Below are 14,368 nucleotides of genomic sequence, written 5' to 3'. Positions count from 1 at the left end.
GTTCATCAAGACCCTGCTATTTTCTCCATCAATGTTAAGCTTCAAAAAAGTACTTATATTAATCATGCTGTATGGAACAGAGATGATCTCTTCAGGGGACCAGATGCTAAGATCTGACATCAATCCAAAGTTCTCTAATAATTTCAGGGTCATTCTATTTGGCCAGGGAGCAATGAATAGCATAAAGGAAGCTCCAATATGAGAAAATAAAATTGGGGATGGAAGGAGAAAGAGAGTCAGAGACAGAAATAGAGAGAAAGAGAACTATAGAGCAACAGAAATAGAATAACAAACTCAGAGACAGAAGCAGAGAGATGAAGACATACAAAGATATAGAGATAGACAAAGGTAAAGACAGAGACTCAGATATAGACAGAGATAGAGAAAGAGAACAGGTTTAGGAAGAATCAAGGTCAAATAATAGCTGCCTAGAATCAAAATAATAATTCAATCTATTTTCAAGCCTCTAAAAAGAGTTGGAAATTCTCGGTTCTAGTCACAAACTTCCTGTGAAATATCAGTACCATTTCCTCAAACTTACAAATGGGAAAACGAGTAAGCAAGAATGCAGAAGCAACGCATGAAGAAGAATCAGAGGCAGAATTTTAGTCTTTCTCTTACTTCCAAGACTACTGAATCACAGTATGTTTCTTAGGGGGGTGAGAGTCAAGGAAATTACTACCATGTATGAACTATTTTACTTGCACAGCATACCTGTTCAGACAATCAGAACAAAGGGACATTTTTTTAAAAATTGCCTGGGTTATTTATTGTACTTGTAGAGAAGGGAAGGGGAAAAACATTTCTATCATGCCTCCTGTGTTACCAGTATTATCTTATTTGATCTTTACAACAAACCTGCAAGTTAGGGATTGCTATTATCTCCTTTTTACAATTGAAGAAACAAGATTAAGTGACTTCCTCAGTGTCACATGGTTAGGTAGTATCTGAGGCTGGATTTGAACTCGGGACTTCCTAACTCTAGGCCCAGAACTCTATCCACTGTGCCCCCTAGCTGCCTTATACTTATATAACTCAAAGTGACCAGAAAGTTCTAACTTCTCAGACTATGGTACATATCTAATGGGTATCTGAATTGTAGAAAACTGCTTGTGAAGAGGGTCCTTCCTTAAATTTCTCCATACTCAGAGTCTCTTGTAGGATTCTGTAAATAGTGGCATAGATAAATTATAGGCTCCTTTGATAGTAGATATAGACATGGGAGATACCTAGCTCATCTAATACAATCTCCTCATTTTAAAAATGAAGAAATTGAAGAGAATAAATGACCTTCCCTTTATCACACAGATAGTATGTTGCAGAAGCCAGATTCAAATGTAAGCCTCCTATTCTGTATCTAGCACCCTATCCACTACACCATTCTGACTCCCAATGTTTGGGATGATAACTTGCTCATTCAACACTAAGAGGATAAGAAGCAGTTTTCCATTGTTGACATTAGACATCTTTGGATAGAAGATTGCCAAATTTGGGGAATTTGAGGGTCACTGAAATATCCTCCTACACAAAAATACTTCCCTCAGTCTATTACTAACGCTTAAGAATTTCAACTTTATTGATTCATTTCTTTTGGTTTAAACATTATCTTTTTCCACTCTTCCTTTTTTAAAATTCAAATTTTCCTAAGAGAAAATAAAATACTAAGTCTCTGACATTTTAAAGCAAATTCGTCCCCCAGATAGGTTTTCTTCCCTTACAAGGCAGGGCCGCAGGCAACCTAAAAAGCACTTGAGGAGTGAAGGGGATTTCACCTACTTTATAATTTTGCCAAGGGCAATTCCTAGTTCCCATAAGCAGAAATATACAATAAGCTTTGGAAAATACTATTTACCACAATGGTTTCAATACATATCATATTTTTTTTCCTCAAAATCTGGCTTGGAATAAAAACACACTACAGTCCTACTTTTCGTAGAAATAAAAAAACCCAATAACAACAACTAATGAAGATCAGGAAAGCTAGACTAAGGAAAATAAAGAACTCTTTATTTTAACTGAAAGCAATGTTTTTAAAAAACATGTCACAGTAAAAATGTTCATTCTATAGGAATTTCATATTAATTTAATGTATATTGCATTAATCAATGTAGAAACTTCATCTATGTGTACATATTTGGAAAGTATATGTGTATATAGATAAATAAATATCAGTACATATTCATTTGCATAGATATGAAGTTTCTATATTAACTCTACTATAATTGCAGAACTAGAAACCTCAATTGTATCAAGCATTCAAAGCCATGAACTTTATGTGAACAAGTATATAATCAAATTGAGAAAATTAAGGCATTTTGATCACTGGATGAAGAAAATGATACTATATGTATATGGGTATGTTTGTATATGCCTATGTATACATATATACATATATATGCATATTTCTACATATGTACATGTGTATATGCATCTATGCATATACACTTATTCCTTTCATAGAGATTACATTTTAGGAAGGTAGTCTATGTTGGGGCTGCCCTATACTTGAACAAATATATTATTAGGAATACATGAGAGGTTTCAGCTTATCAAAGAATTCGGGAGTTAGAAGAGAACTTTGAGGGACCTCAGGCCAACTACACATGGAATGGGGCAAAGCCAGAGTTTGTCATTTGCTTTCTTGACTCCTAGTACAGTATCCCACCATGCTAAATGTTTTCTACCTTGTCTCCTACCTTTGGATAAGTAGAAAACATTTACATTAAAATAAATCTCTCTCTTAAAAAAAAAAAAGCCTACTGGGAGAAGAAAAACACCACACCCTGCCTTTTGTATTATCCATGGGGCATCTCTTGGAATTCATGAGAAAACAATTATTTCTACTCTTTATCTTAACTAGTATAAGATTGTTCCTATTGTCTGCTTTCATGTTTTTGCCTATTGGAAACACAAGAAAATTTTAAAACAAAATTCACTCTCATTCTCTATGATAAGTGTGTAATGATTCTCTTTTATCTCCTCTCTAATTTGCTAAGCCAATTTTTAAATACATTTTTTGGGGTGAGGCAATGAGGGTTAAGTGACTTGCCCAGGGTCACACAGCTACTAAGTGTCAAGCATCTGAAGTCACATTTGAACTCAGGTCCTCCTGAATCCAGGGCTGGTGCTTTATCCACTGCACCATCTAGCTGCCCCATTCTAATTTGCTAACATCCAAGAGAAATGCTGGGCAGATGAGGAACAGGACAGGCCATTTTCCCTTTTCGGTTGCATCATAAAATGGGGAGTTTTCAGAAGGAAAAACCTTATTAACTTTGGATTTGCAAGGTCCTCAAGTTTCCCAGGTGAGTTTCCCACCAAAGTACTTAACATAACTGGAAATGCTCTTCACATGAGGAAAAAGTAGATAGAAAGAAGAAAAGTGAGAAATGTATAAAGTTTGGGGACACTGAGTTCATGGAAGACTCAGTGTCTTCCTGTGTCGTGATTTCCAGGAGTTCTTGTCCCTGAGAAGTTACCTTTGATCAGAAGTGCCACCACCTCCTTTTTCAAAGGCCAGGTGAACTCCTACATCCTATATAATAATCGAATGCTAGAGCTGAAAGGAACATTCACAATCATCTATCTAGTCCAATCCTTTTATTTTATAAAGGAAGAAACTTAGGTCCAGAAAGGTTCCCAATAGGTGGCACAGTGAATAGAGTGCTGGGCCTGAAGTTAGGAAGACTCATCTTCATGAGTTCATATCTGGCCTTAGACACTTCCTAGCTGTGTAATCTTGGGCAAGTCACTTAACCCTATTTTTCTCAGTTCATCATCTGTAAAATGAGCTGGAGAAGAAAATGGCAAACCAGTATATTTGCCAAGAAAATCCCAAATGGGGTCACAAAGAGTTGGACATGATTGAACAACAAAAGTTAATCCTCTGGGGGCAGCTAGGTGGCGCAGTGGATAGAGTACCAGCCCTGGAATCTGGAGTACTTGAGTTCAAATCTGGCCTCAGATGCTTAACACTTACTAGCTGTGTGACCCTGGGCAAGTCACTTAACCCTAATTGCCTCGCTAAAAATAATAATAATAATAATAATTCTCTGTATCACTTATATGAAGTGCACTCTCACCTATCACCCAGTAAGATTGCAAGGCATTTAAGCAACAGGTCATCTATGTCTTAGCCATGTACTTTGAGTAACTTATAGATACTTGGGTTTTAAAATAGAAATGATAAAACATAAGCTATTTTAATTACTTGAAGAAAACTGTCCTGGATTTTTAGCATTCATTACTGGTTTTCTACTACTCATAATGTCCTTGTCAGAAAGTGGTACTATTTTCTTTTAATACAGAAGAAAAACCTAATAGCCATAAAAGTTGCTCTTGATTAAATTCCCATAGATATCTAGGGAAAGAGAAAAATCAATTAACTAATCAACAAAAAATTATTGAAAGAAGTAAGCCTAGAATTTTGTTTCTACAAACGAAAGCCTGGTCATCACTAAGTACTAATGGGATGCTGTGAAAGTCAGGCTCTCAGTGATGAGGAGAGATTATCTTTCTATAGAATAGATCTAACCACTTATTGCCCCCTTTGTGTGGAAGAATGAGATGCAACATTGTACAATACTATGAAATAACTGAAAAATATTAGGAAAGATGATTCAAGATAGAAGCTAGCAGTGTTGGAGAACATACATACTAGTACACTTTAGAAAGAGTTGTGAATTAGCCTAAATGTTCTGGAAAAAAAATTTTGAATTACACTAGAAAAGTAACTGAATTGTTCAAATTCTTTTTACCTCAGTATACCACTATGCCCAAGGACATCAAATGCTGTGGGAGGACTGATATGAACGAATATATTCACAGAAGTGAACTTTATAGTAGCAAAACAAAACTGGAATCAAAGTGGGTACCCATTGTTTAGGGGAATGGCTAAACAAATTGTATATAAATGTAATGGAAAGTTACTATGCCTTACAAAATGAATAGAGAAACTTAGGTATACATGTTTGAACTAATGTAGGTAAAGGTAAACAGACCTAAGAGATAATATTCACAATGATCCCAATGATGTCAAGGAAAAGAACACTAAAAGAAATTAGAATTCATATCAATGCAATGACAAATTTTTATTCTGAAGGACTGATGATGAAACATACTTTTCTCCTCTTCTTAAAAAGATGATAAAATCATAGATATATACTTGAAAGGTACTTTATTGGTAGTCTAGTTCAAAGCTTGAATTTTTATAGATGTACAAACTTAGGCCCAGAGAGGTTACGTAGTCTGTCCAAGGTCACGTAGGTAGTACATAAAAGAACCAAGGCTCAAACCTAGGTCATATGATTCAAAACTTAGCACTCTTTCCACTACATTGTCTAAGTGTAGAATAAGGTATCCATTTTAAAATATGAAGGAATGAATGAAAAATTCATTAATTACTTACTATGTGCAAAGCATGTGGTCAATATATTTTATTTTTGCTTTATAATGCTCTGTTATGAGGGATGATTCTACATCAGGAGAAAGTAGTTTTGAGGAAGAGACTAATGCAATAATAACAAAAACTCAGTTAAAATTTAACTAAGCTATGACATGTTTCATTAAAATATTATTTCTAAAGACCTTTCTTCTCTTTAACAAAATTCACATTACAGTAACACTATCATAGATATAGATATACAGGGGACTGTTAGATGTCATCTAGTCCAATCTTTTACAGATGAGGAAACTGAGGCCAAAAGACATTATATGACTTGCCCAAGATCACACAAGTAATCAGTGGCAGAGCTGGGATCTGAATTCAGGCCATATAACTACAAACTCAAAACTCTGCACTATCTGACACTGTGAGTCAGAAGAGCTTCCTCTCCATCACCACCTGCTTGCTGCTTTTCATCAGGCACCTAGTTAAATTCTTAGTTAATACAAAGTATACTTTTTGTATCTTGCTCACTTCTTATAAGTATTAGCTCAGTTTGCAACCTGGGATGTGCAATGTGACTGACTGTCAAATAAGTTTCACATTTCCTTTTGTGATTCCCTTTAAAGTATCTGACAAGCATCCGAATTCCAACTAAGAAGCCAAAATCTGAGGACTTCTTTTTTGTTGCGTTTGCTCAGGACTTGTGGTTCATCAATGTATGAAACCTTCAGTGTGAAAACTCTCTCCATTAATGTATACTGCAGTTTGACAAGACATCTGTTAACTAGCATTCTTGGAGGGATTCCTGAGGGCATTGAATAGCTAAGTGAATGGATAGCAAGAGATATGGATTAATAGATGGAAAGCATTTATTAAATACTTATGTACAAGTCAGTATACTTTACACTTGTGATACAGATACAAAAAGTGAGCCAGCACCTGACCTTAAGAGTCTTATACTCTAATGTTTCACTAGAGGAACACATTTATAATTTATGATAATTGTGGTCAGGGGAGGGTATTTTGAAAGTCATGGGGATAGTGAATGGAGACACATAGCAATTGATTGACAAACCCTTTCCAATAATGGTAATGTTAATGTTTACTGTTTTCAGAGCTAGAGATAGAAATATAGAAATTGTGAGAGAGAAAGTATGTGTGTGTGTGTGTGTGTGTGTGTGTGTGCGCGCGTGTGAGGGTGGGGTGGAGCCCAAGGAAGCCATTTAGGTGTTGGTTAGATATCTGGGCAGAACGTCCACCAATCAGAAACCTAAGGTCCAGGATGGGAAATGGAATTCTGTGTCAGAAGTAGAGGCTGGAATACAGGGAGGATGGCATAAAGATGACCAGGGATTTGCTCACAGATACTCAGCTAGTATGTGCTCGAATTTGAACTTATGTATATGATGACTCTATTCACTAAGTCCCATAGCCTCTCTAGACATATGGAAAGTCAGCTTTTACCCTTTAGAATTTCAACCTAATCAGATATCCTCTTAGAGACATCCTGGAGTTAGAATGGACAGATATCATGTCTGGATGCTTTCCTATTATAGGAAGGAGAGCAAACAAACATATCTAAAGGCCCAAAGCACAGGGACCATGGACCATGCATATGATCTTAGGGTCATAGATTTAAAGTTTAATGGGACGACATAGGCTCTCTAGTCTGAACCCCTCCTTTTACAGGTGACAAAAGTGAAGCTGAAAGAGGGTAACACAGCAAGTAAAACAGATATGGTATCTGGGTTCTTGAAAAGACTCAAAGAGGGGCAGCTAGGTGGCACAGTGGATAGAGCACCGGCCCTGGAGTCAGGAGGACCTAAGTTCAAATCCGGCCTCAGACACTTAACACTTAACTAGCTGTGTGACCCTGGGCAAGTCACTTAACCCCAATTGCCTCACCAAAACAAACAAACAAACAAACAAAAAAGACTCAAAGAACAGCCAGATATCATGGAGAAAAAATAACACTAATAACAATTTGACTTAATTTCTATCCCCAACCATTAGATTACTGCTCGGGTACACTATATATCCTTGATATATGATAAATTGCCAATTTTTATTAATGGAATGATTTGGAAATATATGGAGGCATATAAGGTATCAGATTATATCGAATTCTACCTGAATTCAGGTGCATCCTTCTTTCATTCTCCCTCTCTAAAGCAACTCATGCTTGAAGAGTTGACAATATTAAGCTCTTTTGTCATTGCAAGGCTAACTTAGTCTGTTCAGAAAGTTCTAGATGTTTGTGTCATGAGGATAGAGATCAGTTCTATAAACCTGCTGCTAACACCAGTTATAGAACAATTTCCAAATATGTTCAGAGCTTTAGAGGACTTTACCTGGTGTGGGAGACTAGCAACTGAAGGTGTAGGGAGGCAACTGGTGGGGTGACAAGAAGGTGGTATTACCAACTAGTGTTAAGAAGAAGCTGAAGAATAAGCATTAAATCTAAGCTCAGCAGGATAAGAGGTAAAAGGTAAGAACTGACCACTAATACCTGCCCCTTTTACACTTCATTCCTTTACACTTTCACTCCTTCAATTCTTTATTGAACACTTGGGAAGCAATTTCCTCCTTTCCTTCCTTTAAAAAATAAATAACAACTATTAATTTTCTCTTCTTCCCATTCTCCCACTGGAAAAAGAAAGAAAAACAAAATCCTTGTAATAAATATGCTTAGGCTACCAAAACAAACTCCCACTTTGGCTATATTCAAAAATGTGTCTCATCCTGCATGTTGAGTCTATGATCTCTCTATCAAAAATGAATAGCAATCTTCACCAACACTCCTCTGGAATAATGATTGATCACTGCATTGATCAGAATTCTTAAATATTTCAAAGTTGCTTAATTTTACAATGTTGTTGTTATAGTAGAAAATATTTATGTTGGTTCTGCCTTTTTCAATTTGCATCAGTTCACCAAAGTCTTCCTGGATTTCTCTGAAGCCATTGTCTATCCTGTTTTAATGCACAAAAGTATACTATTGCATTTGTATAACATGATTTATTCCTGCTATTCCCCAAATGATGGGCACTCTCTTAGCTTTCAGGTTTTTGACCACCACAAAAGAGCTGTTCTCTTTTTTTGATCTCCCTAGAACATAGAGCTAGTAGTATTATTAAAGCTTTCTTTTATATCCACATTGACTAGATTTTGTCTACATTTCAATATTGAGAAGGATGGTCTAGGGAAGAACTGTACACAGTAAGGTTCATGTTAGGTAGGGCCTCCCTGCTCTTGGGATGGTAGTGAATCACTAAAGAGGAAGACTAGCCCTGAATAGAAATAACTGACAAGTTGTTATTTGGGGGTAGGGGAGAAGTTCCTTGTGTCATAATCAAATAAGGGCAGTTTTACAAGTAGTCAGAAAGATGAGACTATCAGCTGCCTTACTGTGCTATCCATTTAACTGCATATCATGTTCTGACATTCAGGAAGCACAATGCATTACATTCAACCAGGAAATTACTTTTGTGCTACAGATAGATCATCTAAAAGGCAATTAAATTAGACACAGAGAGAAAGAGAGACAGACAGACAGACAGAGACAGAGATTGACAGACAGACAGACCTTTTGAGGGTCCCATGGATGTAATTTATACCACAGAAAGATTTGTCAAATATGAACAGAAAAGCCTGATGTTTTATGGGACATCACCTAATCATGGGCTAAAATAATTATAAAGGGTAGATGAAGCTCATAATTATCCTTGTCTCCTATCTTCTTTAGTGTTCTTGTCCTGTTGACACCCATATAACTGGGCTTTATCATTTAATGTACACTTACAATTAAGTCCCCTTACAATTTTCCCATAGCTGACTGACTAGAACTTCCCTTCCCTCCTTCCAAAATACTCCACCTATGACCTCATTAACTGGGAAGTATCTAGATCCTTCTCTTCTCTTTCATCCCCCACAGAACTTAAATGTCATGAATTCTATTTCCTCCTGGTTGTCAATTAATCAATGAGTATTTATTAAGTGCCTATGACGCCAGAATTTGAAGAAAGAGACAAAAATGAAAAATTTCTACCCTAAAGGAGCTTTTATATATATATATATATATATATATATATATATATATATATATATATATATATATATATGTATATATGTATATATGTATGTATGTATATATATATGTATATATATGTGTGTATATATATAAGTATATGGGAAAAATACAAGATAATTGGGGGGGGGAGTAGAGAAAGGCATTAGCAACTGGGGAAAATCAGGAAAAGTTTTGCTCCTTGCAGCATGACAGCAAAGTGATCCCATAAACAAATCCATTTTGAAATGGATAATTAGAATTTTTGGAATTAGCTTTATTAATTGGTACCAATAGGTTAATAAGACATACTCAGGGAAAATGAATAGCAAGCTGGCCTTACAATTAGGAATATATAGGTTGAAGTCCTGCTTTTGCAACATCCCAGCTGTGTGAACATGTAAGTCACTTAATCTAGATGTGTTGAACATCAAGTTTGTTGGAGGAAATTTCCATACCCCAAATGTATTTATGATATCTCCTTCCTTGCACTAAGTGCACTAGTACCTTTGTACTTAATTAGGGTTAAGTGACTTGCCCAGGGTCACACAACTATAGTAAGTGTGTCGAGTGTCTGAGGCCGGATTTGAACTCAGGTCCTCCTGAATCCAGGGCCAGTGCTTTATCCACTGGGCCACCTAGCTGCCCCTGATATCTCCTTCCAAAGAAGCCAATTTACATTTTAACAGGGTTCTGTCTATTTCATATAACCTCCCAATTTCAGACATCACAACAGACCTATGGGGGATATATTCTGAAGTAAGTGAGAATTCTTATTACCCTTCAAATCATCCCACATAGACAGCTGTTACTGTGCCAATACATAGAACCAGACCTGACCACAATGGCTTTCCTTCCAACTCAACTCTCTGGGGGGTTGCTCCAATCCCAGCTTTTGGTTTGTCTGAAATGTGAGAGGCAAAGAATCTACAATGATACCTATTGATATTCTTTCTAGGCTGAATAGATGTAAATGAAATCTTATCATGGGCATGACATGTGAGGGAATCACCAAAGAAGTAATACTGAAAAGCATTCAACAGCACCAGTAAGAAAATCCCAGAATTCTCTTATATTCAAGATTTTGTTTTCCAAATGATGGAGTCAGTCAATATACTTGAGTAAAGGAACTACTAACTATAAATACATGTTTGGAGTTTCTTTTTTTTCTAAATAAAAAGAGATGTTGAAGTCCAAGATGTATATATGGATATAATATCTGAGGTGTTAATATTACATGGATATAATATCTGAGGCATAATGACTGAGGTATCAAAATATTTTTGATGTATATGTATGAAGGCTCACTCTTTTCACATGCATGAAACAGATAAAAGGGTTTTTTGGGGGAGGGTGGGGGCAGGGACATTGGAAAGGGACTATCACATAGAACCAACTGCCACAGAGCTCCAAGCAGACATTCGGGGCATTGGAATTCCTTGATTCAGCAAAAGCAAGGCAGAGAGCTACCCCAGTAATCCATTGGCTTCTTTACCTGGTGATATTAGTCATTCACTACCAAAAGGTATCAAATGTTATAAGGGATCAGATTTGGGGATCTGGGGATTATTGGGGAAATTGTTTACCACAAGAGGGAGCAAGAGAGTTTGGTCAGGTAGAAAGATAACCGATGAAGATAAAGCAGAAGATCCCATAGTAGGAGAGAGTTTGACAACTAGTTAGCATGGCTGAATAGGAGATACTTATCTCTGAAAGAAGGAATGGGCAGATAGGGTTTGGGGAAAAGTGTAGGTGGAAGGAAGCAAAAAGAAGAGCATTATATTTTAGTCTAAAACTAAATTTGCTGTCAACTATACAAAATGAAATGCATATAACATAAGAGTTATATTCTCTTCATTTAAAATTGACTTGCTTTATTAAAATATGGTCTCTTTCTACTAGAGTCTTCAACATTACTACAGAATGAAAGTCTTCTTTCTCTTGAAATGAAATTCCCTCATTTACCTGTATCCATCCCTCTCTACCCCAGTGAGGAGACATCCTTTAATAGGAGATGTTTTTACCCAGCTGAAACAAGGGAACAAGCAAAGCAAATACTGAAGAATGAAACTGAACTTGCTTGGGAACTGTGTCTGCCCTGTTGTATCTACAGAGCAAAACTGGGTACTGTTTAATGGAATTAGTAATAGTATTAATGCCACATTGCTTTAGAAAGAAATTACAACTTAAATAGATCTGCAGTGTCTTTCTTATTATTTATTATGTCAAAGAAACAGATTAACTGCCAAGAGGGAAGGAACCATGAGTTTGCTTTGCAAGATAAATAAAAGTCTATTTTTGTCTGACAGAAAACATGTTAAATATAGCTTGTTAAATGCTAAAGCTCTCTGGAAGACATTATTTATTCCTCCTTCCTCCCCTCCAACAACAACAACAACAACAACAACAACAACAACAACAACAACAACAACAACACCTTAGAAAGCTTGAAAAATCAATTAACAAAATGCCAACAAATAGTCCTCTACCATGGTTCCCTACTTTCTGGTTTTTATTTGGAACTAAAGTTCTGTGATTACTATACTTTCTCTTTTTTATGGGTTACAGGGTAGCTGGCTTCCGTCTTCTCATCTGATCTCTCCCTTAAAAAAAAAAAAAGAATAAAGATAAACCTTCATATTCCTGTAATGGGTTTGCCTCTCCTGTTCATCCCAAGTTTTCAGGATAGCACAGATAGAAGAAGCCTTGCTATCATGGACTCTGTATTTTTATTTCATCCATCCTCCAGTAAGGTTCTTCATGTGTACACAGTTCATCAACAAATGATGGCTTACCACTGCCCAACCTTTCCTTCTCCTCTTAGAAATTAATAGCTCTATTTCTTATGAAAGACCAAAAAAAAAAAAGCCCTCATAGGAAAGGTTAAGGTTTCTTTCATCCTCATATTAAATTCTTAGCTAAAATGATTCTGAGCTAAATGGACCATCTTTTTTTAAAATTCCAAACAGAATTTATAAATCCTATTTCTCTCTCACTAAACTAAATAGGTCTTCTCCCACCCTGTCACTCATGAAATCAAGCAAAGCTCTAGCTAGTTCTGCCTTCCTCCCACTGCCACACACATCTAACCCACAAATTGAGTAAGACAGCCAACCCAGAGAGCTGGATCCAAGTGCCACAGGATTTGAAAGGGGAACTTAAAACCAATCACCCTTATTCTGGCTCTGTTTTCATATCTTAAATGAATGAGGAGCTCAGCCAGATTTCCCTTCCTCTTTCCCCAAATTGCTGCTATTGTAGTAGTAGCTCCTGAAGTAGTCTCAGTCCCTCTCTCTCTCTCTCCCTCCCCTCCCCTCTCTCTCCCTCCCTCCCTCCCTCCTGAAATAGAGTGAGTGTGCTCTTAGATGGGTAATGAGGGAGGAGAGTAGGAATCAAGAGCTATTGCTTTCTGAAAACCCCAGTCTTTCCCCATCTCATAGAGGAAAATCTTAACAGAGAAAAATTGAATACAAAATTGTGCATTCTTAATTGCCTGCATCCAATTTAACTTTCACAAACCCTGCCCTTAATGAACTATAGCATCTTAAAATAATTTATTTGGGATTTGCCCAAGAAGTTCATCCAGCAAGATTTAAGCAGAATGTCCGTCCACCTGCAGGGCTCCCTTTCTCCATAAGGATGCCTTTAGCAGCTCCAACAGGTCTAAGTTAGAAAAGAAAGAAAGAAAGAAAGAAAGAAAGAAAGAAAGAAAGAAAGAAAGAAAGAAAGAAAGAAAGAAAGAAAGAAAGAAAGAAAGAAAGAAAGAAAGAAAGAAAGAAAGAAAGAAAGAAAGAAAGAAAGAAAGAAAGAAAGAAAGAAAGAAAGAAAGAAAGAGAAAGATTCCTTCACTATCTTCCCTTTCCTCTCTCTCTCTCTCTCTCTCTCTCTCTCTCTCTCTCTCTCTCTCTCTCTCTCTCTCTCTCTCTCTCTCCTCTCCTCTCCCTCTCCCTCTCCCTCTCCCTCTCCCTCTCCCTCTCCCTCTCCTCTCCCTCTTCCCCCCCCTTTCTTTCCCCCAAAGTTTGTACTATTAACAGCATTCACAGCCACTAGTGGTTAACTAAGGAAAGGATTGATTTGTGTGTCTGTGTCTGTGTGTAGGGAAGTCATGCCACTATGTGGTGCGAAGGCTGAGTTTCTTCTTAAGTAAAATTATCGCAATATTCATATATCCCTAGATAAATCTGAAGCACCATCACTCCAATGTCCTTCCTCTAAATCCCCGAGTTCCCTTTATCCCCAAGTCAACCACTGACAGCTTGGTGGAGAGGGAAATACGAATGCAGATTCCAAACCATTCATCAAAGGGCTAGCAGCACTCAGCTGAGAGGGAACATAAGAAAATGCATAGAAGCAGCAGTTTGGTTGCTCAGCCCACCCTTCCTGCCATAAAAATCTCCTAGTTCCTCTTTTCGGAGGCAAAATCTTTACCAAGAAGTATGTTCCTTGATCACAGAACCCATCAAATATCATTTCCCTCTCAGTCTGCTGTGCTCCAGTGACTGATCATGTGTGCACAGCTCGGCTTGTAAAGTTCCCTTCTGTTCTCCTGAGGGAAGGTGTGTGTATCTGTGTGTGTGTGTGTGTGTGTGTGTGTGTGTGTTTAATCCCCAATCCATATCATCATATCATGGCATAATGCATAACGACCAAGGACCGTTCAGCTTGCTTTTCTGCAATGTTTCTTTGCTTTCCATCTTCTCTGACTCCTGCCACACCTCCAGTCTTTCTACCATCATTTTCCCCCACCCATTCCCACTGCTGCCCCCGCCCCAAGAATACTGGAGCGCCCAGCTTCTGCTTAACGGAGGGTGTTGGGAAGCAGGGGTTGGAGGGAGACCCCCAGGGGAGAGTTTGAGAGCTGGGGGTGCGGAAGACTGCATAGAGACTTTGATTTTGCACCTCCCCTGCATTAAGGG

General features: G+C 37.4%; 1 protein-coding gene across 7 annotated transcripts in view; it reads right to left on the bottom strand.

Moving 5' to 3' along the window:
* The window catches only part of SLC8A1 (solute carrier family 8 member A1), a 519,883-nt gene that overhangs the window by 418,296 nt on the left and 87,219 nt on the right, over positions 1-14,368 (bottom strand). The gene's annotated exons all lie outside the window — the stretch shown is intronic.

Source organism: Dromiciops gliroides, chromosome 2 (genome assembly GCF_019393635.1).
Source record: "Dromiciops gliroides isolate mDroGli1 chromosome 2, mDroGli1.pri, whole genome shotgun sequence".
Classification (NCBI taxonomy): Eukaryota; Metazoa; Chordata; class Mammalia; order Microbiotheria; family Microbiotheriidae; genus Dromiciops; species Dromiciops gliroides.
Note: the sequence above shows the minus strand (reverse complement) of the source record. Positions and strands in the feature narration are given on the sequence as shown.